Below are 22,806 nucleotides of genomic sequence, written 5' to 3'. Positions count from 1 at the left end.
GCTCCAAGCCGCATTAGCAAACAAGACAAACACAATCAGCATCAGAGGAGCCACATCTGGGTCTGGTCAAGCTGGCCCTTCAAGCTGACTCTGATTGAGGGACCACAAGGCTCGCTTGTTTTCTTGTTTGCCACATAAGGGGAAACATGGATTGTATGTTTCCACCACTGCATACATACAGGAAGCCTGATCACCTGTCAAAATAAAGCAGGTAAATACACATTCCAATATATACGTGTCATTAAAGAGCATGACTGTGGTCCAAAATATGCCCCTCCATTCCCTGCAGTTTAATGTGATGGTTTTAGTTCATTGTAAAGTCACAGCATATGTACAGATTACAATTACATCTCTAGAGAGTTGTGCATAAACATTATTATGCTGCAAGAAGGAAGCCTCAAAAAAGTCCCAGGAGAGCCTCCTCTTCTTCTTTTTATAGGTGAGGCTTTGTGTGTGAGAGGAAAATCATATCTATATTTAACAGAGTACCATAAACATTCCTATATTCTGAATGAAAATGGAAGCCATGTCCTGTTGGATGAGTGAGTAGGGAAATACAATAGTGTGACCCTGAATAATTAATGATCATTGCAATATGCAAGTTAGATTTAATAACTTTTAGGAAAATTATCAAGATACAAATGTGGAAACGGTTGTTCCTACAACTATAACATAAAAATATTATAGTTATGACCTCATAACATAAAATAAATGACCTTCTAAAGGTCTTCTTTGAGCAAAGGGAAGATTGTAAATCACAGATGTACAAAGGCAAACATTTTAGTGAAAACAACTCATATCTTTTAAATCCCCACTGTAAAATAAAATTATACACAACAAAATATTTTCTATGAGTGTTATTAACTGCTTTAAATTGTCAGTGAAGAATTACATCTAGAAGTAGAGAAGGGTCCACTGCACTTAAATAAGTGCAATTATTTTAATTATTAAACAGTGATAATTTTTTTGTAACACATTTATTTCCACAGACCTATGTTAATGCTGTACACTGAAACTTTTGTTTGCAGTGATAATATATCCATAAATTAACAGTGATATTCAATAAATTAGAATATGTGTTCTGATGAGGCTGCCTTGTAAGATTAAAAGTACCTTTTGAAAATAACAACCTTAAAATAGGTTAAAAAAAACTTCTTAAAGGATCACATTTCTATTTTTCTATTACAGCTAATGAAAACATGACATTAAGATTAGAATATTACATCAGATCAATAAAAATTTTTTTTTTACAGAAAAGTGAGGTTAATGACAATTATGTTTAATACCAATTTAAAGGTTTTCATTTTTATTATTTTCTAAAGGTTCTTTTAATTGGACGAACGAGCCTCATCCGAATGCATATTGCAATTTATTATATGTGACTGTGTACAGTATACTACCTTTCCCTGATCGAAATTGCACAGAGCTTGATCATTTATTCACAACCCTAAAACGTTGCTTTAATTTTTCACAAATTGTGAAGTCTTAATATCGTTATCCATGATTAAAATAATAAATATAGTTGATGACAGCTAACACCAAGTGATCAACTGACATCTTACCTCCTAAAATATAAAATAAAATAAAAAAAATGAAAACCTTTGTATTGTAATAATAACATGGAAACTGTTTTGTTGTTTTATTAAATCATTATCCTTTTAGCAAATACAGCACTGCTTACATAACCCAGCACTGCATGTACACATCAAATAAAAAATATATATTTTCAGTGCTGAAGTAGAATAAATGCGGCACAGTGATAATACACCAAATAAATATTTTATCCACTGCCATCACTTCATTTTAACTTGTTTGCCACGGGGCCCATTGCAGTCAGCAGGATGAAGATCAGTAAGTTTTTGAGAACGTACGTTTGTCTTTTCCAAGCATTCATGTTAACACATACACAGGTGTTCTGAAACCCTGGTCTCACAATGTGTCAGTGAGAAATGGCTCTATTCTTTCTGGATGGCTGCCTGGTGAAAGAAACATTGTTTGACAGAGCGTATATTTGCAAATATCACAGTAATCTTCACAGCGCTAAGCATGACTCAGTTTGTTTGCTTCTTCCACATAAAAGAACAGTTCATTCCTCTGTGCTTACACACGCACTTGAGCAAACACTTCTGTCTTTTTCTTCTTTTGTACATTTGCTCCTTTTTACTGAACTCAAGCAGGACAGAGTCAACATGGACGGAAGAAGCCTGGAGGTCTGAAGACCACACACAGCAGTGCAAAGATCTCTCTCCCAGCTCAGTTTCTTTGCCTCTTTTTTTTCTACCCTCCTACCTCCTACCTCATTCTGACTGTTTTAAATGGTCACTAGGTCAGAATCTGTTTTTTCTCCACATTTTTCTTGCTTTGTTCCCAAATTTCACTCCCTCTCAACCCAGCTTGCCTGACACACATATAAATTAGTTTGATCAGCATTGCTTATCTTTATAGTCAACATGGAAACACATTTTGCATCTGTTTAAAAAATGCAGATGTGAACTGCAAAAAGTACAGCCACTGAGTATGATAGTTTTGTGTATGAGACCACCCAACAAGCAGACAAAGAAAATGGGAATTTAAGCATTATTCTTTGACGCCTCCACTGTTCCCAGGGCCTAAGAGCTGGCTGAATGATTAATCCTTCACTGTCAGCAGTGTATGTGTAACAAAATTGGCCCAGTTTGGAAAAATCCAGGGGAAAGATTGGATGAGAAAACAAAATATGTCTATGCATAAAGAAGTAAGACATTTGGGGTAGCTGTTTCACTGTTTCTGAATGACAGGCCAAAGTAGACGAGACTCCGTACAAGGTCCGTACAAGCGCATAGGCACTTCTGCAAGCTGTATTAATAAGGGGTCACATCTTTGAACCTTCTTCAAATACAATATCTTGCTGAAAAAAAAATTACCAGGCTACAGAATGTTATTCAATATTTTGTGTGTTGACCTTTTGTATATTTTGTGTAAGACCACTAATACATGACTTAAAGACACAAGGAAATGTTATAATAAATATTGAGCACCATCCATCCATCCATCCATCCATCCATCCATCCGTCCATCCGTTCATCCGTCCATCCGTCCATCCGTCCGTCCTTCCGTCCATCCAACCATCCACTGTCCCATGCAAACATATTCCCAGTTCATTCCCCAGGCTCTCCCAGGTCTGAAGAGAAAAAAAACTCTCTGGTATGTTCTGACTCTTCCAACCACCCAAAAGTTAAGACATTTCATTCTTCTAACCATATCTCAGGACTATGAGAGTTGTAACAAAGATTGCTCAGCTCTTTCTTCAACATGATAGACAGGAGCCAGTACCCATATTACTGCAGACAAAGCTCCATTCCATCTATCTACTTCTCCCTCCATCCTGCCAAAACTCATGAAAGATACATATAGACTTAAGCTAACTGACCCGTGTCCTGGAGGGAGCAATTCACTTTTTTTCATGTTCAAAATCATGGCCCCAGGCATAGATTTAGTTCACAGTGAGCTACAAACTTCTCCAGTTCACGCTGAAGTTGAACACACACTGGAAGCACTGTGGTTAATTTCCTTAATGTGTGCCTTTAAGACAAGCAAGAGTTGCATTGTGCTGAAGTCAGCAGAGACACAACATATTATCGCACGTAAAATAATACGGGCATTTTCTTGACATACGCCTTTCAGTACTGATAATCCTTGCCTTTAAGATGAGATACAGAATACCCAGATATTCCCACACAGCAACCCCCTTTTTGGTCAACTCATCAGTAGGAGAGAGTCCAGTTCCTCTCCAGGAATTGTGCTTCCAGAGCCAAAGCTATGTGTTGAGATGAGTCCATCTAGAATCAGCTTAATCCCAAAGTCCAGATTACCACCAGCACAAAAAACTGAGGGATCCACAAAATTTTGTAGGTACCTGTAAACCCAGGCGGTCGGCTCAGTAAAACCTTTGTCCTGTGGGGACCCACAACTGAAGTTTTGCTTTTTCACCAGCAATGTCCAACACGTTTTGCGGAAGTCCACACCAACTGGGGCCTCGTTTTTGTGTATGTTTAAATGAGTGCTCAGTGATAAAGTAGTCAGGCAAAAGAACTACGTGTAAAAAATTTATAGGGACTGGTCTGAAACTAAGTTTGTTTTAGAAACAACCAAAATTTTAAGAAAAAATCCCTAGCAAAGTACTGAAGAGTGAAAGCCTTGGTTAGCCACTTTTAAAGATATGAAAGTCCTGCTCCTTGGAATTTAAAATCTGTGAAAGGGTCGCTCAAAACCTTTTGGCAGTACTGTATTACATAATAGCTTTCAAGTTTCTGGTTACTGCATATTAAAGCATGTTAGTTTGATAAGATGTTGTCTTTTTATGTAACTGGTAAGAGTTCATCAAGCCTTCGTGGAGGACATATAAAGGCATAAATGGCCTTGACTGGGTTAGTCTGACATGCCAGTTGATACTGTGATTAAGGGGGCCCTGGTGTCGCGTTGGGTGGCAAAAAGTGGAAGTTGAGGATTTACAGTGTCTCCAGACCACACACAGACCAAATGAGGGAGAGGGAGGGATGTGAGACAGAAAAGACAAAAAATAACAGTATAAAAATGAGTCAAATAAGACGAGACCCATTTTGTGAAGGATTAGATAGATTTTAAAGTGAGATGTAACCCACTTATAATGTTTTATGAGTACATTTATCTTTTAATTCTATATTATACTGTATATCTGGATCTCAATTATGGTATTTATCCCATATCTATGGCTTGACAAAATCCTGTGAAGCCCTCTTCACAACTTCATAATGGATTAATTCAATTATTTTCAATTATATTTCATATCTAATAAAGAACTAATAAATACGAATAATCAAATCAATGTGTTGTAATTTAATTGTACCTTAAATAACAAAAGAGAAACCCAGATAGCATTTCTCCAGAATCTATAACAGTGTGAGAATCTGTGAAACCTTCTGGTTGTTCTGGTTTGATGTTAATGTTTGCCTGATGGCGTCGGCTCAAGACATTTATTGGAAGGGTGTGAGGAGTCTCTGTCCAGAGCTTCACTCCTGCACCGACTCTGAAACAGATTCTGCGCAGGGACTAGGGGCTCTCCAATGATATTTCAGCTTCCCTGGCTATCCCCTGCAGTGCCCTCTTGTCTGCCATGTTGTAAGTCAGGTACCACATTGAGATGTGTGACGTCAACCCACCCTTAACTACAGCTCTGGTGAATATTGTGAAGATGCCGGAAGGACGTGATTTTAGTTGCAGTCTCTGCCTGGCCTCTTTTCTAAAGCCAGTCTCTCCTGCATGGTTACTGATTCTAAGCAGTGTGTTCTCAGGTCAATAGCTCCAGAAGTTGATGATCATCTTTTAATTTTGTTTATGTTAAGTGTGAGGTTGGTGCACCATTTCTCTAGCTTCATGGTCTTTGAACTGTGGTACAACAACCACTGGTGGTTCTTGAGTAGCATTCAGCATACAATAGTGGTCCATTTTCTATACCCGCTTTATCTACACAGCCTGGTGCCTTAATCAGGTTCCCAGTCCATCACAGGGCAACTTACATACAGGACAGACAACCATGCAAGCACACACTAATGTGCATTTAATGTGAAAATTTTTGAACAGTAGAAGGAAACCAGAACACCCAGAAAGAACCCACGCATGCATTGGGAGAACATTCAAAGTCAATGCAAAAAGGGCCCAGCCAAGATATGAACCCAGGAACCTTTAGATGGAAGGCAACAGGGCTAGCAACTGCACCACAAGGTAAACATCAACATACAGTCCATATTCCATAAACAGGAATATATGGTGCTTTTAAACTGACAAATGAGTCTCATCTGGAAGTTTACTCTAATTTATTCCATAGGACTATATTACCAGGATGTAGAGCTAATAAGTACCAGTCAAAAAAGATGAGTTGTTCAAGCTTAAAGTTTTTCTCTGCATTCTGTAAGAGTGTTTTTAATTGTTTTGCTACTGGTGTGTAGAGGTTTAAAAGCATCTGGGGATGATGGCTTGACTAAGGTATATGTGTTATGATTCTGCACTGTTTGTCTGCATCATCTGCACTGTTTGTCTGCCTGCTGATCTTCTCTGTGCTGTAGCTATTAGGAGGATTGCTTTCACCTGCTTCTTCGCAGCCAGCTCCCTAATCACGCCTCACCAGCTCCAACCGTTCACCTGGCTTTATAAGCAGCACTCTGGCAGACAAACAGCGCCAGATTATCGAAAGCCTTGTGTGAGTAAATGTCCAGTGTTCCTTCCCTGCCTGCCTGTTTCTGATCTCGTTTATGCCCCATGGATTTCTCTGTTCTGCTTTGCCCACGTTGGATATTCTCTTGGCTTCTAAGTTTTGGACATCGACCCTGCTTCTGCCTCCCAACTACCGCTCTCTGCCTAACCCCTGGATCTGTCTACCTGAATCTGCCTCCCAGTTCATGATATTGTTTCTGTGCCCCAACCAACGATTCAAGCCTCTCCCTCGGATCCTGATGCCTGACTCTGTTTCCCTGGCTCTGACCCAGTTTCTGTTCCCTGACTACCGCACTCTGCTCACTCACTGAGAGTACAAATCTGAGAGCTTGTGTGACGTTGTACTGCTGTCACTGGATCATCACACTGTGGAGCTGAAATTCAATTTCCTTATCCCTCAACAGATTCTGAAAAGATTAGTGGCTTGTATTGAGTTTGTCACTATTCTCAGTACTCAGCTCAGCCACTAACCTATCTGTCTTACCTCAGAGGTATCCTGAGCCTGCCGCTGGTGGTTTTCTGCCAATCATCTTCCAGAGCTTTCAATAATCTTTTGAATTTTATCTGGCTGAAATTTCGGGTCCTCAGAATTATTTGTTACACAATAATCTGGCCAAAATTGACTCTTTGCTGGCACAACAGTGGTGTGTAGTAGTTGAAACCTAATTTTCTTGACTTGGTGTTGGAATGAATGAGATTTTGAGGTTGTTATGTAACCTGCCTCCTCTCAGTGCTCCCTAGATGTCCCAGCATCCTGAACCCACCTTTCAGGCTGCTGGACCAGTAACAACCACCAGGGAGCCCCGTTTGACTCTTCCTGAGCTGTTTAAAGGAGATCATGATCAGTGCATAGCCTTCTTAACCCAGTGGGAAATTCAATTTGAGCTCCAGCCCTCATCATTTCGCTCCGAAAAATCTAAAGTGTCTTTTGTGATTTCACTTCTCGTAGGCAGATCCAAACAATGGAGTACTGCAGAATGGCACAACAGGTCTGTTTCTTGTCGACATTTGCTGCTTTTTCTAAAGAGTTGATTCGAGTTTTTGATCCTTTTCTCCCTGAGCGTGAAGCATCTAGAGGCTTACTGTTTCTGAAGCAAGGCAAGCAGAGTGTGACACAATACATTATAGACTTCCACCTACTCGCCACTGACAGTCAGAAGAACCAGGAGGCTCTCATGGATGTGTTTATGCAGGATCTTAAAGATGAACTTGCTACCCATGACTATCCTAAATCTCTGAAGGAGTTAGAGGATTTGGCTACCCTGATTGACCTCCGTCTCACAAAACGAAGAATAGAGAAAAGCCATAAGGACACTCGGTCTGTTCCAAGAGGAGTAGCTCCTCACCCGCTGGATGGTAACAATCCTATTTCTCCTGAAGGGTCCTCTGATCCTGAATCTATGTAACTGGTCCGCACCAAGTTGTCATGACTGAACGCTCCCACAGAAGATTACTCAATCTGTGCTTCTACTGCGGGGAGAAGGGTCACAGCATTTCTGAATGTCTGAAGAAGGGTCAGAGGAGAATTCTGCTGAGTCAAAGTAGAGTTTCATCCTTCACTTCCCTTAAATCCTTTCCTGCTAGTTTTGTGGTCTCTTCCGTTTCTCACCAGGACTCAATATGTATTGATTCTGGAGCCAACACTGAGTTCATAGAAGAGTCATATGCCAATCAGTTTGGCATCAAACTCCTCCCAGCCCCTTCCTCGCACAACATTTTGGCCCTGGATGGCCATCATCTGTCCAGTGCTTCTCAGATCATTGAGAGCATCAGTTTATCCATTGGGGGTATTCATCACAAGGAGATCACCTTCATCATTATTCAGTCTCCTCAGTTACCCATTGTTCTGGGGGCTACCTAGGTTGAAGAAACACAATCCTCACATTGACTTGCAAAATTACACTATATTGGGTTGGTCTAAGACATTTTCTGCTTCCTGTTTACTTTCTGCCTGTTCTTCACCCTGAGGTTGTTAGCCTGGCTGAGGTTCCTTCCGAATACCACGATCTAATGGAAGTGTTCAATAATTATCTAGCCTGTGCCCTTCCTCCTCACCGGCCCTATGACTGTGCCATTGAACTGCTCCCAGATACGTCACCCCCTAGGGAGTGCCTTTATTCTCTGTCTGTTCCTGAGACTTTCGCCATGAAGACCTACGTAGAGGACTCTTTAAAGGCTGGCATCATTCGTCCTTCATCATCCCCTGCCGGAGCTGGATTCGCCAAGGACGGATCTCTCAGATCATGCATTGACTACAGAGGTCTTAATGATATAACTGTAAAGAACCATTATCCACTATCCCTAATGAACTCTGCTTTTGATCTTATCCAGGGGGAGAAGTACTTCAAGAAACTAGATCTTCGAAATGGCTATCATCTTGTCTGGATCAGAGAGGGGGATGAATGGAAGACTATATTCAACACCCCTAATGGACATTATGGATGTCTGGTCATGCCATTTGGTCTGACCAACGCTCCAGCAGTTTTCCAGGTCTTGGTGAACGATGTGCTTATAGACATGGTGGGGCAATATGTGTTTATCTTGATATTTTGATCTTCTCACACTCTCTAGAGTCCCACAAGCTCCATGTCCAGTCTGTTCTCCTTCGTCTCCTCCAGAATCACCTTTTTGGTAAGGCAGAGAAATGTGAGTTTCACACCACCACTACCTCTTTTTTGGGTTTTGTTATTTCTCCTTACCAAGTCACAATGGACCCTGCTAAGACCACAGGTATTTCTGAATGGTCCACTCTTTCTGACCCCAAACAACTACAAAGGTTCCTGGGTTTTGCTAATTTATACCGATGTTTCATCCATAATTATAATCAAGTTGCTTCTCCTCTCCATGCACTCACTTCATGTAAAGCCCACTTTGAGTGGAACAACCAGGCCGAGAAGGCGTTCACCAAATTAAAGTCTCTGTTTACCACAGCACCTGTTCTGCACACCCCAGACCCCAAAAGACAATTCACCGTGGAGGTTGATGATTCAAATACTGGGGTAGGTGCTGTTCTTAGCCAAAGATTCCCTGATGGTTGTGTTCACCCATGTGCATTCTTTTTGTTGGGACCCCAGCCATGGATTTCCTCATTTAATGGCCAGTTTGATCTTTTCTGGAATTTTCAAAATCAGTAACAGTAACCTACTCCTAACTCAGCCCAGGAACAGAAGTAACAGCGGACTTGACTGTTCCCCTCACTGTTTGAATAAAAACCCTGCGTTCCAACAAACAGACCTCTCCACACAGGTCCCCAGTGGAGCTGGAAGGAGGGACAGCTAATGTCTCCTTGCTGGCAAGCAGACATAACTCTTCAACTTGGATCCAGTGTGACCTCGATCACATGTAACAAAGTTAAGTAATGATTTGCTGCTCGAGTATTCAGCATTTATTCATATAAAGGGTGTAATAAGACAAGCTTGACTTGGCATTTCTTCTGAGGCCTCCAGAAGCAGCCCTAATCGAAGCAGATTTCCCCCACGGCCTATAAAAGAAGGCCGGGACCTTATCGCACATCCAGGTAGGGAGAGCTACCCCGCCACAGGGCGGCCACTCAAGGAGCCAAACGCGCCTTTGTCGTACGGTTTGGCCGGCCTGGCAGAACGAGCCGCCCCACCCCACATCTACCAAGGTTAGCTGCAAGTTAATCCTTTGTTTAGCCACACGTGGAGGTTTCCTCAACACCCAGGACAACTTCTCCTCAGCACAGTTCACGTAAGAGGTAGTGTTTGGGCAGAAAAGATTAATTTTGAGTTAAATAAATAATGTTCGTTTAATGATGTTTGTTTGTGTTGAGAAACTTAGTTAATGATGTGTTGTGTTTTTGTTGTTGTTTTGTTTTGTCTTTTTTAATTAAGACAAACTTTATTTATAGGGTGATTTTTTTTAAACACAGATATGACCACATAACGCATCGTATTAGTGGTATTTTAAAGGTATGTGTTTGATTCTGGTAACCAGCTATAAGCTGGAGGCAGACTCAGACAACAGGCATCCAGTGCCTACAGAGACTCCCCTTCCTAAACTTAGTCCAAGTGTTCAGGCTTTTTCCACAGTGTTGGAAGTCAGACGGTCTCCAGTGGTGTTCTGCCAAATCCCATTGCAGTGAACAACCATCAAGATGACTGAATGCCAGACTCAGCATGTGCAAGTGGTCCAGTTGGGTGGAAGGAGCAGCCTTCCAAACTGATCTGCACCCCTCTCCCTTCTGGATCTGTGTCAACCCCTAGGGGCCAGGAGAGATGCATCTGGTTCTCTAGGTGACTCAATCCAATCTGACCCACCACCACATGCATGAGTCCATTCATTAGGAAGCTCTCATTTAATTAATGACCAAACTTGTTTTCTTCTCCAGAGGTTAAATCATGATTTCCACCATTTCATGAACTTAACCAGCTTGACTTCTCAGATGGACATGGTCCATCTTGGGAGTATGGTGTCCATTTTAAGCAGCTTGAGTCCCTTGCTAAGGACATAGAGGCTTTTGATCCAGGTAGTCAGGAGTCAAATATTGATGCTTATCTGATCTAGGTTGAACATTGTATTCTTGACTTGTGTTTTCCTTCTTCTCGTGAGAAGCTAAAAAGGGGGGGTGTTGCAACCCCAGACATGGGTTACAACATTAAAGGCCGGTAAGAACTTTTCTGGAACTTTCAAAATAAATCACATTAACCTACTTCCAGCACAGCCAGGAACAGGAACAAGAAGGTAGTAACAGCGGACTCCCCGTGACGTCACTGTTTGAATAAAAACCCCGCGTTTCAACAAACGACAGCTAATGTCTCTTGCTGGGAAGGAGAAATAATTCTTCAATTTGGATCCAGAGTGACTACGATCACATGCAACGAAGTTAAGTAATGATTTGCTGTTCGAGTATCCGGCATTCATTCATATAAAGGTTGTAATAAGACAAGCCTGACTTGGCTTTTCTTCTGAGGCCTACAGAAGCAGCCCTAATCGAAGCAGATTTCCCCACGGCCTGGAAAATGCCGGGACCGCATCCTAGCGAGAGCTACTCCACCGCATCAGGCCAACCAAGGAGCCGAATGTGCCTTTGTCGTACGGTTCGGCAGGGCCAGCTAAAAGCCCTTCCCCACAGCTATGGAGGTTGGCTGCAAGTTAACCCGTTGTTTACCCACAAGTGGATGTTTTTCCTCAACGCCCAGGACAACTTCTCCTCAGCACGGTTCACACAAGAGGTAGTGTTTGGGCAGAGATGATTAGTTTAGAGTTAGATTATCTAAATGTTTGTTTATTTTTATCTTACCTGTTGTGTGCGGCAGAAATTTCAGGTCCTCTGAATTATTCGTTACAAAATATTAAAGATGCCAATTAGAAGATCTGTCTGTTCATCAGCACAACCTTGGAGTGCATGCCCTCAAATTAATTGAGGACTGGTGCTGTAAATGGTTGATCCTGGTTAAACTTCTCCAAGTGTCAGCGGACTTATTGATAAATGCTGACAGCTTAGCTAGTAGAGGAGGACAAGATCTTTCCCTAGTTGTTGGATATAATGCTTCATACTAAATGCATGAACGCATGCAGAGCAGAGTGAGAAAGCGGCATGGTGAGTAAAAAAGTTTATTTTGAGCAAACCTTTCACTTACAAGAATCTCGGTGAGGAGAACTGGCAGGAAATAAAAACTTGGGTAGGAACAAAGCAGGGAATAGATGGGAGCAAGCAGGAGAATCCAGTGTTAAGAACAGAAAACCAGAGAGTATAAACTCTGAGGAAGAGTGGAGAATGGACCAATGAACCAAGAGAGCTAATCAGAAGGGAATGAGAAGCAGCTGGTGGAAAAGAGGTAACAGAAACAAGGAAACAAACAATGAGGCTAACTAAAGAACAAAAAGAGAGGAATAAGATCTATAGGAAATATAAACTAACTCATCTATCACAGGAAGAAAGTAATTTAAATACAAAGTTAGAATAATGAATCTAAACATGAAATAAAATAACAGTATCTGAAAAAATGTAAGGCAAAAAAGACTAGGAACTCAAACACATAATCAAACACAGGCAGATCATGACACAATTGTTATCACATGCAATTATTCCCTCTTGTTGACCTGGAGATTTCTGCATATGTCACATGCAAGAAAATTGGCAAAGTCATAAGTAGAAAAACAGAATGGTCTGAATACTTAAAGGAAAGGAATTTTTCAGTTAGTTAAAATAATTTATTTGGGAGTTTGTCAAATTGGGTGTCACAGAAACTAATGCAATGTATGTTTGTTCTGAGCTATATTTGGTAATAAAAAAATTTAATTGTAATATTACAAACCTCTGTACGAGAAATTCAAGATGACGTTTACAGTAAATGCATGTTAGTTCCTTGAGAAAGTGAATGAGAAGCTTCTGCTACATGCTGTGAAATGGATGTTTGAAATTGATGTTAGGTTGAATTTCACAATCATCTGTTTGGAAGGTTCCAGCCAATTGCTGTAGTTGCATTGACAGATTTAGATTGACTATATCAAACAGTACGAAGAAAGTAAAATACATTGAGACACAAATTTGCCAATAAATACAGCTTTGTAAATCCCTTGAGGTACTTTTGGGACGTTTCTTGGCAATCCGCTTTATACTTTTCCAGCACTAACCTATGTATAATAAAAAACAGTATGGCCACAAAGCAGAAAGCAATGTGTGCTAAATGGTCCATAAACCTGGCTTGGCCAGGTCCTGAGAGCCCCTCTGGATCCAAAGCGGTGGGTGAGTTCATACTAAATGCATGAACGCATGGCCTAGCTCTCAGCAGGACTGCTGTCCATTGAATAACATCCCATAAAACACTGAGACAAATATGCAAACACATTCACATTAGGGTGTAACACACAGGAGAAAGAATTACAAGCCAGAACATTAAATATTCAGTTCTATACAAAGAAATTGTCACGTATGGATGGAATGGACTGAACCTTTTTTAAATTTACCAAATTTACCACAAAAAAAAACACTTTATCAAAAAAGTAACACATCAAATGAAAGACATAAACAAAAATGGGCTTTCTAACTAAGGTAAAAATGGATGAAACGTTATCTCCCAAAACTTAGCCCTTTGGCTGAAATAACCCTTCTTGTACCCATCTACCAGTCTCTGACAACGGTCTGTGGAGAGTCTTCCCCACTACTCACTTTAGCTGTCAAATATTTGGGTTTCTTGCATTTTTAGCCAATTTCAAGTCACTGTACAGCATCTCAATGAGATTGAGATCTGGGCTTTGACTCGGCCCAGGACGTCCGATTTCTTAAATCTAAGCCTTTCCTATGTGGATTTACTGGAATATTTTAGGTCATTGCCATGCTGCAAGATCCAGTTTTATTTCAATTTTAATCTTTTTGCAAATGGTGTTACAGTTTCCACACGCACCCTCTGATAGACACTAGAATTCATGGTCAATTCTGTGACAGTAAACTGGCTGTGGTCCTACTGCAGAAAAGCATCCACTAACCATGACACTTTTACATTCAATTCAATTCAGTTTTATTTATATAGTGCCAATTTACAACACATGTTGTCTCAAGGCACTTCACAACAGTCAGGTACATACATTCCAATTAATCCTAACAATTGAACAGTGCAGTCAGAGTTAGCTTTTTATTCAAATTGGATAAAAAGTTTTTCTATCTAAGGAAACCCAGCAGATTGCATCCAGTCAGTGACTTGCAGCATTCCCTCCTCCCGGATGAGCATGTAGAGACAGTGGAGAGTCACTGGCGTTGACTTTGCAGCAATCCCTCATTCTGAGCATGCATGTAGTGACAGTGGAGAGGAAAAACTCCCTTTTAACAGGAAGAAACCTCCAGCAGAACCAGGCTCAGTGTGAGCGGCCATCTGCCACGACCGACTGGGGGTTTGAGAGAACAGAGCAGAGACACAAAGAGAACAAAGAAGCACTGATCCAGTAGTCCTTTCTATGGGAAGGAAAAGTAAATGTTAATGGATGTAGCTCCTTTAGTCGTTTCACCTAGAAAGAAAGAACAGATAAACTCTGAGCCAGTTTTCAAGGTTAGAGTCTGAAAGAGAGCACATAGAGTTAGTTACAGTAAAAACTCAGCCAGTAGCCATGTCTAGGAGAAAGAAAGGGTTAAACACTAAAAGACAGGGATATGTGGATCATCGGTAGACGGTGAGCATTAAGTTGTTGCCAGCAGAAGCTCGGACGATTCCCCTCTCCAGAAAGGTGTCACAGGTAGACACAGAGCCAGGCCAGGTGTAGCTTCTAGGAAGAGAATAGAGAGATCAAGGTTAAAAGCTGAAATAACAGCAAATAATGCAAAATTGGAGAGTAGTGTCAGAATGTAGCGAAGAGGGTGAAAGTGGTCATTTTGTCCTCCAGCAGCCTAAGCCTATAGCAGCATAACTACACAGATAGTTAAACGGCGCTTATTTACAACAATGTCGTCTCAAGGAACCCCACAAAGGGTCCCACTGATGGTCATTGTTATACTAAAAACCACAAGGATTGGGATACCTCCCTCTGTCAGACTGATTATAACCATTGGAAAAGAGAAGGGGTCATACAGGTAGCAGAAATGGAGGGTGTGTTTGGACCTCAACCATAACTGAGCCGGTTTAGGCTAAACCTGACTCCCCCTTACTCCAACCAACAGGGAGGGAGGAAGGCTGCCTCCCTGATAACCTAAGCCACTCTAACTATAAGCTTTATCAAAAAGGAAAGTTTTAAGCCTAGCCTTAAAAGTAGACAGGGTGTCTGCCTCCCGGACTAAAGCTGGGAGCTGGTTCCACAGGAGAGGAGCCTGATAACTAAAGGATCTGCCTCCCATTCTACTTCTAGAGACTCTAGGAACCACCAGTAAACCTGCAGTCTGAGAATGAAGTGCCCTGTTAGGAACGTATGGAACCATCAGATCTCTGATGTATGATGGAGCTAGAACATTAAGGGCTTTTTACATCCATGCTTCACAATTGGTATGAGGTTATTCTCTTCCAATCATGTATGGTTTATGCTATGCATATCATTTGTTCAAACAATTCTCTTTTAGACTCATCTGTCCAAAAAACAATATTCCAGAAGTCCTGTTATTTTATTTCATGTTTAGATTCATTATTCTAACTTTGTATTTAAATTACTTTCTTCCTGTGATAGATGAGTTAGTTTATATTTCCTATAGATCTTATTCCTCTCTTTTTGTTCTTTAGTTAGCCTCATTGTTTGTTTCCTTGTTTCTGTTCACTTAGATGTTTTCTGTTACCTCTTTTCCACCAGCTGCTTCTCATTCCCTTCTGATTAGCTCTCTTGGTTCATTGGTCCATTCTCCACTCTTCCTCAGTGTTTATACTCTCTGGTTTTCTGTTCTTACCACTGGATTCTCCTGCTTGCTCCCATCTATTCCCTGCTTTGTTCCTACCCAAGTTTTTGTTTCCTGCCAGTTCTCCTCACCGAGATTCTTGTAAGTGAAAGGTTTGCTCAAAATAAACTTTTTTACTCACCATGCCGCTTTCTCACTCTGCTCTGCATGCGTTCATGCATTTAGTATGAAGCATTATATCCAACAACTAGGGAAAGATCTTGTCCTCCTCTACTAGCTAAGCTGTCAGCATTTATCAATAAGTCCGCTGACACTTGGAGAAATTTAACCAGGATCAACCATTTACAGCACCAGTCCTCAATTAATTTGAGGGCATGCACTCCAAAGTTGTGCTGATGAACAGACAGATCTTATAATTGGCATCTTTAATATTTTGTAACGAATAATTCAGAGGACCTGAAATTTCTGCCACACACAACAGGTAAGATAAAAATAAACAAACATTTAGATTATCTAACTCTAAACTAATCATCTCTGCCCAAACACTACCTCTTGTGTGAACCGTGCTGAGGAGAAGTTGTCCTGGGCGTTGAGGAAAAACATCCACTTGTGGGTAAACAACGGGTTCACTTGCAGCCAACCTCCATAGCTGTGGGGAAGGGCTTTTAGCTGGCCTTGTGTCATGATCTGCCTGTGTTTGATTTTGAGTTTGAGTTTGAGTTCCTAGTCTTTTTTGCCTTACATTTTTCAGATACTATTATTTTATTTCATGTTTAGATTCATTATTCCAACTTTGTGTTTAATTACTTTCTTCCTGTGATATATGAGTTAGTTAATATTTCCTATAGATCTTATTCCTCTCTGTTTGTTCTTTAGTTTGCCTCACTGTTTGTTTCCTTGTTTCTGTTCACTTAGATGTTTTCTGTTACCTCCCTGCACTCCCTGCTCATTTGTGTTAATTAGTCACTCTCCCTCAGTTCCCTTCAGTCTCTTTTCCACCAGCTGCCTCTCATTCTCTTCTGATTAGCTCCCTTGGTTCATTGGTCCATTCTCCACTCTTCCTCAATGTTTATACTCTCTGGTTTTCTGTTCTTACCACTGGATTCTCCTGCTTGCTTTCCATCCATTCCCTCCTTTGTTCCTACCCAAGTTTTTGTTTCCTGCCAGTTCTCCTCACCAAGATTCTTTTAAGTGAAAGGTTTGCTCAACATAAACTTTTTAACTCACCATGCCGCTTTCATGCTCTGCTCTGCAATTTGGTCCAAAACAACTCCTACAAACTCTGACAAACGGATTGATGAATTATATGAAAGTATTATTTAATGAGGCATTAATGGCCTCTACAATGAACAAACGGCATCATAAAGACTGAACCCATAAGAAAGGTCAGGATTAAAGCTGTGGAAAGTTTGTTGCTGCAGTGGTGGCGGTGGCATCATGCTGAGGGGATGTTTTTGATCTCAGCGTCAACAGAGAAGCTCGACAGACGGGAATATGGAGGGACGTAAATACATGACTGTCCTGAAAGAGAAAACCTGCTAGTTTTCTACTTGTCAGTCTAAAAGACTTGAGTCTTAGGCAGAGATTTACCTTCAAGGAGGTAAACAATCCTAACCATACAGTAAGAGCTACAGTAGTTTTCATCAAAACACATTCAGGTGTTAAAATAAATCAGTCAAAGTCCAGAGCTAAACCTGAGCTATTTTACAAAATAGCATAGGCGAAAACTCTAGTTTTTAAATGTACAAAGCTGGTGGAGACATACCACAAAATAATTGCAACAGTAACTGCAATGAAAGATGGTTCAACAAAGTATTGACTCAGGGTGTGAAGACAAATGAGGACAATACTTTTTATTTGTAAAATAATTTGATTTCAAAACCATGCATCATTTTTTCTTTTCTTTAGAACTGTGCACTACTTTGTGGGGGCCTTTTAAATAAAATAGCAGAAAAATAAATTGAAATATACAGCTGTGTCCAAATGTGAAAAAGTATAAGGGGTATGAATACTTTTGCAAAGCACTGAGTGTAATAGCAAACAAACCTGCCAATCACAAAAGCAAGGCTCTTGCCTCCGTATCTCCCACTGCCGGATCGAGCTACTACAGATACCACGTTGTACTCACTGATCCCAGCTATGAATTGGTGAGTGGAGGGGTGTGTAATTGCATGCTTAAATGCCTGAGAATTGGACATCCAGTTCTGCTGAGTTGGTACTTTCTGTGTGGCCTCATTGTTGAGACGTTCAGTCATGCAGTTCTTTGAGTCCCAGTCAGCGTTCATGTTGGGTTAGAGGTGGATCGGAAGAGCAGAAGGGGGATTCTTTGTCTAGTAGCCAGATATTTCATTGCAAGATAAAACACTTTGTGTGTGTCCTCCAGGCCTGGCAGGAGAACTGTGGTTAATGCCAGAGTAGAGTAAATCAATAGTCATCAGAGGTTCTTCCTCTTTTTCTGTTCTGACCCCTGGTTTAATATTCTTGTTGACAGCCAAATAATCAGCTGTTATAAAAGGCCCTGTGGACCCTCTGATGGCAAAACAGAAACTAGAAACGAAATCAAGGATTGGACTGCACACACTGCATACTTGTGCACAAATATGCACAGATGCCACTGTCAGTTACATTCTGGTTGATATGCTTAATTTGACCAAAGCGGACAAACAAAGGACCCCTCTATGTGGCTGCAGTGTAATGAGAGGCAGTTTGATCGTAAATACATGGCCCTGCAGAGTTTTCAATTTCAGTGCTGGACAAAAGGGACAAGCCATGTAATTCAGGTCATCTGAGATTTTTGCGTACAAGCAGAGTTATGTGACGTTTAAAACGTTCAGTCAGAAGCACATTGGACAGACGGTGTATGAGGGCAAGAGCAACTATAAGGGACTCCATGTTTGTACAATAAGAGAAATTGCAGCTCTTTTTTTCCATGTACTGTCTTATATGCACATTTTAATGAGATTCATTGTAATTGCAATTTATTGCATCAGATGGCTGATCAGGAGCATTTTTTAAAAGATAGCATCGCAAAATAAAATGTGCTTAACATGTGAATGTTGTTAATCACATTAAAATGTGACTAACAACATTTCATTATCCAACATTGTGCCAGTAAGGAGTTTGGAAGTGTAGTGGAGGGATTATTGAAATGATTTTCTCTGTCACCATGAACATACAGGTTATATAAATGTTCATGCATTTGATAACCTTAAACAGGCATTTTACTTTATAAAACTAAACGTCAGAAAGCTTAAAATCTAATTTATTAACCTGTAGGAGGTTTTGCTTCCCACAGAGTAAAGCTAAAAATGTCTTTGCTGTTTAAAATCATAAAGTCCTCTCTTTCCCTGAATGAGTAAATGCACACTACTTATTAAAGTTTAAGCTGATGCATAATCTAAAAATAGGTTAATTTCTGGCATAAACATTTTATATTAGAAATTTAATGGTAGTTGCTTAACAGAGACCTTTGAATGTATCTTTTAGTAAAATGAATATCTTTATAGAAAGCAAGGTTAAGCAGTTGTAATTTTCATGGGAGGTGTGCAAGGAGGAAATCTTTGGGAAACATTTGCTCATCAAGAAAAACAAGAAGGTGTCATGTTTGTTAAGGAATGACACTCTAGTGCAGGCAACAATCACATTTGAAAGCTTTATTGGTAAATGTGTACAGTGAGAGGATTCTTCCAGGTCAACGGCAGCGGTCTAGGACGACACTACAACGAGAGGTAAGTGGTTATTGTCTGAGATCTGCGATGATCTAGATTGATTTTGCAATGAAGTATAGAAGATAGCGTTCCATTGTAGGGAGTTTATACTGTTTAATTTGTATTGTATTTCACCGACTACGCCAAAACAAATTCCTTGTATGTCCAAAAAAATACTTGGCAATAAAGCTTTTCTGATTCTGATTCTGATTCTATATCCACAGTGGCTGAGGTTGGCAGGGCATTGGTGGATGTGTTCTTTCAGGGATAGTCTCTTTGTCCTTTATATAGGTTGGAGAGGTGGAGTGATGAACATTGGAGGGTGTATAGGCAGGTGAGTGAGTGATGGGAAATCCAGGCAGGTGGATCCAGGAAGACGGCGGTAAGGAGATTCACAGAGATTCCTGAGGAGAGTTTTCCAAACAGTCACCTGAAACAAAGAAACAGACCACTGGAGTCCAGGAACATAATATTAACAAGGGAATATAACTTTCTGTGGAGGAGAGACAGCATCAGAAACTCGTGGAGCATAAAGACACAAGATGTAGAGAGCCTGATTACCACTCGTGAACAAAACAATCTGGCATCTGAGTCAGAGAACCTGCTCCTCTTTAAGCTCCTCCTGATTGGCCTTGCTGAGCTCCAGCTCGGGGACACTTTCATGAGAAGAGGTAGGAGAGACACACACCCAACTTACACAGAGCGTTCTGGATATAACAGAAGGCCAGACCAGTTTCCCAGAGAAAATGTAGACAAATGCCAGGACTTTTGGAACAAATGGGTCCAAAATTATATGATTTGAACACAAGAACAGGTGATATGTTTGTCATTAAACAAATGCAGCATTCCAGGACACAAAAATCATACACTGTGAAGCATACAGTTGGAAGTGTTGTTTGGGAATCCTTTGCTTCAGCATTACCAGGCGAGCTCACCATCACAGAATCCACCATGAACTCTAATGTATATCAGATGGTACTTGGTGAAAGTGTGAGACCATGTAAAAAAAAACAGAATAGGACCCTGAAACATAATGATAATCCAAAACATAATAGCAAATCCAGCAAGGACTGGCTGAAAACTAACTTGCGACCAGGCCATACAAACAGGAAATTCCTGAAAGGTTAACGTTAGGAGTCATGAAATTTTGTCATATTGCTGTTTCAGCAGATGGAGCAACGCTACATTCATTAATATATAAATATTTCATAGAGAGTCCTAATATTTTCACCTGACTGTACTTTTTATTTAATAGGAAATGTCAAAGAAATGATTTGCTTAACTGACATGCATTTTTTCCCAAATTTATAAATTTATTTTACTTAATTTATCTTTTTTCTCACAGTCTAGTTTCTTCCACAAAATCTGAATAACAAATAGTAACTTAGATGTTTTGAATTGAAAACCATCTACACAGATATATTTAAGAAGTATGTCGCAGTGATTTTTTCTGAAATTGAAATATAAATGCCATTGAATGCTTGATTTTTACCTTCACAATTTGGATACTAAGAGTGATCAGGAAAATGTCTCAAAAGATACATGCACTACCATTTTTTTTGTCAGGTGATGGGTTTACCAGCCAACGCTTCCCTTCTTGACAGAGAACCAAAGCCATTATGTTCCAATTGGCACCTAACCCTAAACATTATCTACAGCCAAATATTTATTTATTCCAACTCTCTGTAGTTAGCTGGGACTGCAATATAGCAAATGTGCCCAGAGAAGGCACAGGTCAATCATTTGGAGACCAAATGTGTGAGAGATCCAGCCCATCATGTAAATGGTTTGACATCAGTGTTTGGTATTTCTTAATCAGAACATCTGCAGCAGCAGCTGCCCTATAAATTTTCCAGTTTTGAGAATTTACAAACAAAAAGCATTATTTTTGTATGGCATTATACTATGAGAAGAAGTGGACCTAGACATTCCTGATTTGCAGCGCCACGGACAGAGTTTAGGGAAAGAGAAATTGAGGATGGAGAATTGACGCAGTGTTGTTTTGTGTCTGTAGATGTATTCAGCATGGAAACAGGATCAAAGTGAAATTCATCGCATTTGATTTGACCACTGTAATTAACATCCTAGGTCAAACCTTTGATGGTTTTCTGTCTGACTATTAAGCAATTTGGCCCAGTATGATAGTGGTGTTATTTACATTGTATGACTCTTTTTGGATACCATTTACTGAATTGGATTATTGAAGTTTAAACATACAAGACATACTGACAATTTAACAATTTATTAAATTAACAAGCAGGGGTCTCAGTAGTGTGTAAAAGAACAGTACACAGCTACAACAGCTTGATACCTCCTGATGATGGTCACTAGCTTGGTCACACACGGCTATGGGATGCCATTCTGCTCTTCAACCAGCATTTGGTGCAGGTGTTCCATTTGGTTGAGCTCAGGACTGCAGACAAAACATTCCATCATATTCACTACCAAATTCTGGAGGTAGTCACTGATAAACCTTGCTCTACGGAAGCAAGCTTTTTCACATAGTAATGTAGTTTTTGGTCCTCCAGAGTGGAGCTATGACATTGCCACTTGTTTCAGAAACTTATCTGGTTGTCTCTGTGCATTGAGATTGCCTCCAAGGAAGACAAGCCTTGTTTTTCCATTGAGGGTAAATGCCACCCCACAGCATCACACTGCCTCCACCCAAAGCTGATACTTTATGTAGCAATCAGCATAAAATCCTCTTAACACTTTGACCCTATCATCTAACTGTGGTAGGCAGAATCAGAACTTAAAATATTCCATCTGGTTTGCGTTTAGTTGGACCATCATTTATTTTTCAACAGGACAATGACCCCAAACACACCTCCAGGCTGTGTAAGGGCTATTTGACCAAGAAGGAGAGTGATGGGGTGCTGCGCCAGATGACCTGGTCTCCACAGTCACCGGACCTGAACCCAATGGTGATGGTTTGGGGTGAGCTGGACCGCAGAGTGAAGGCAAAAGGGCAAACAAGGGCTAAGCATCTCTGGGAACTCCTTCAAGACTGTTGGAAAACCGTTTCAGGTGACTACCTCTTGAAGCTCATCAACAGAATGCCAAGAGTGTGCAGAGCAGTAATCAAAGCAAAAGGTGGCTACTTTGAAGAACCTAGAATATAAGACATATTTTCAGTTGTTTCACACTTTTTTGTTCAGTATATAATTCCACATGTGTTAATTCATAGTTTTGATGCCTTCAGTGTGAAGCTACAATATTCATAGTCATGAAAATAAAGGAAAGTCTTTGAATGAGAAGGTGTGTCCAAACTTTTGGTCTGTACTGTATATATATGTACTGTATATATATAAATATGTATATATACACATATATATATATATATATATATATATATATATATATATATATATATATAAATGTGTAAATATAAAAAAGGGTACATAAAATATGGTTGCAGGGCAAGTTCACCACTGGTTAAATTATATAAAATAGTATAATCGGCAATTAATAGCAGATACAAATCTGAAAAATATTACATAGTGCTTAACTAAAAAAAGTATTTCTGTATTATACAGGTCCTTCTCAAAATATTAGCATATTGTGATAAAGTTCATTATTTTCCATAATGTCATAATG

The sequence above is a fragment of the Girardinichthys multiradiatus genome, chromosome 12 (assembly GCF_021462225.1).
Source record: "Girardinichthys multiradiatus isolate DD_20200921_A chromosome 12, DD_fGirMul_XY1, whole genome shotgun sequence".
In the NCBI taxonomy this organism is placed as follows: domain Eukaryota; kingdom Metazoa; phylum Chordata; class Actinopteri; order Cyprinodontiformes; family Goodeidae; genus Girardinichthys; species Girardinichthys multiradiatus.
Note: the sequence above shows the minus strand (reverse complement) of the source record.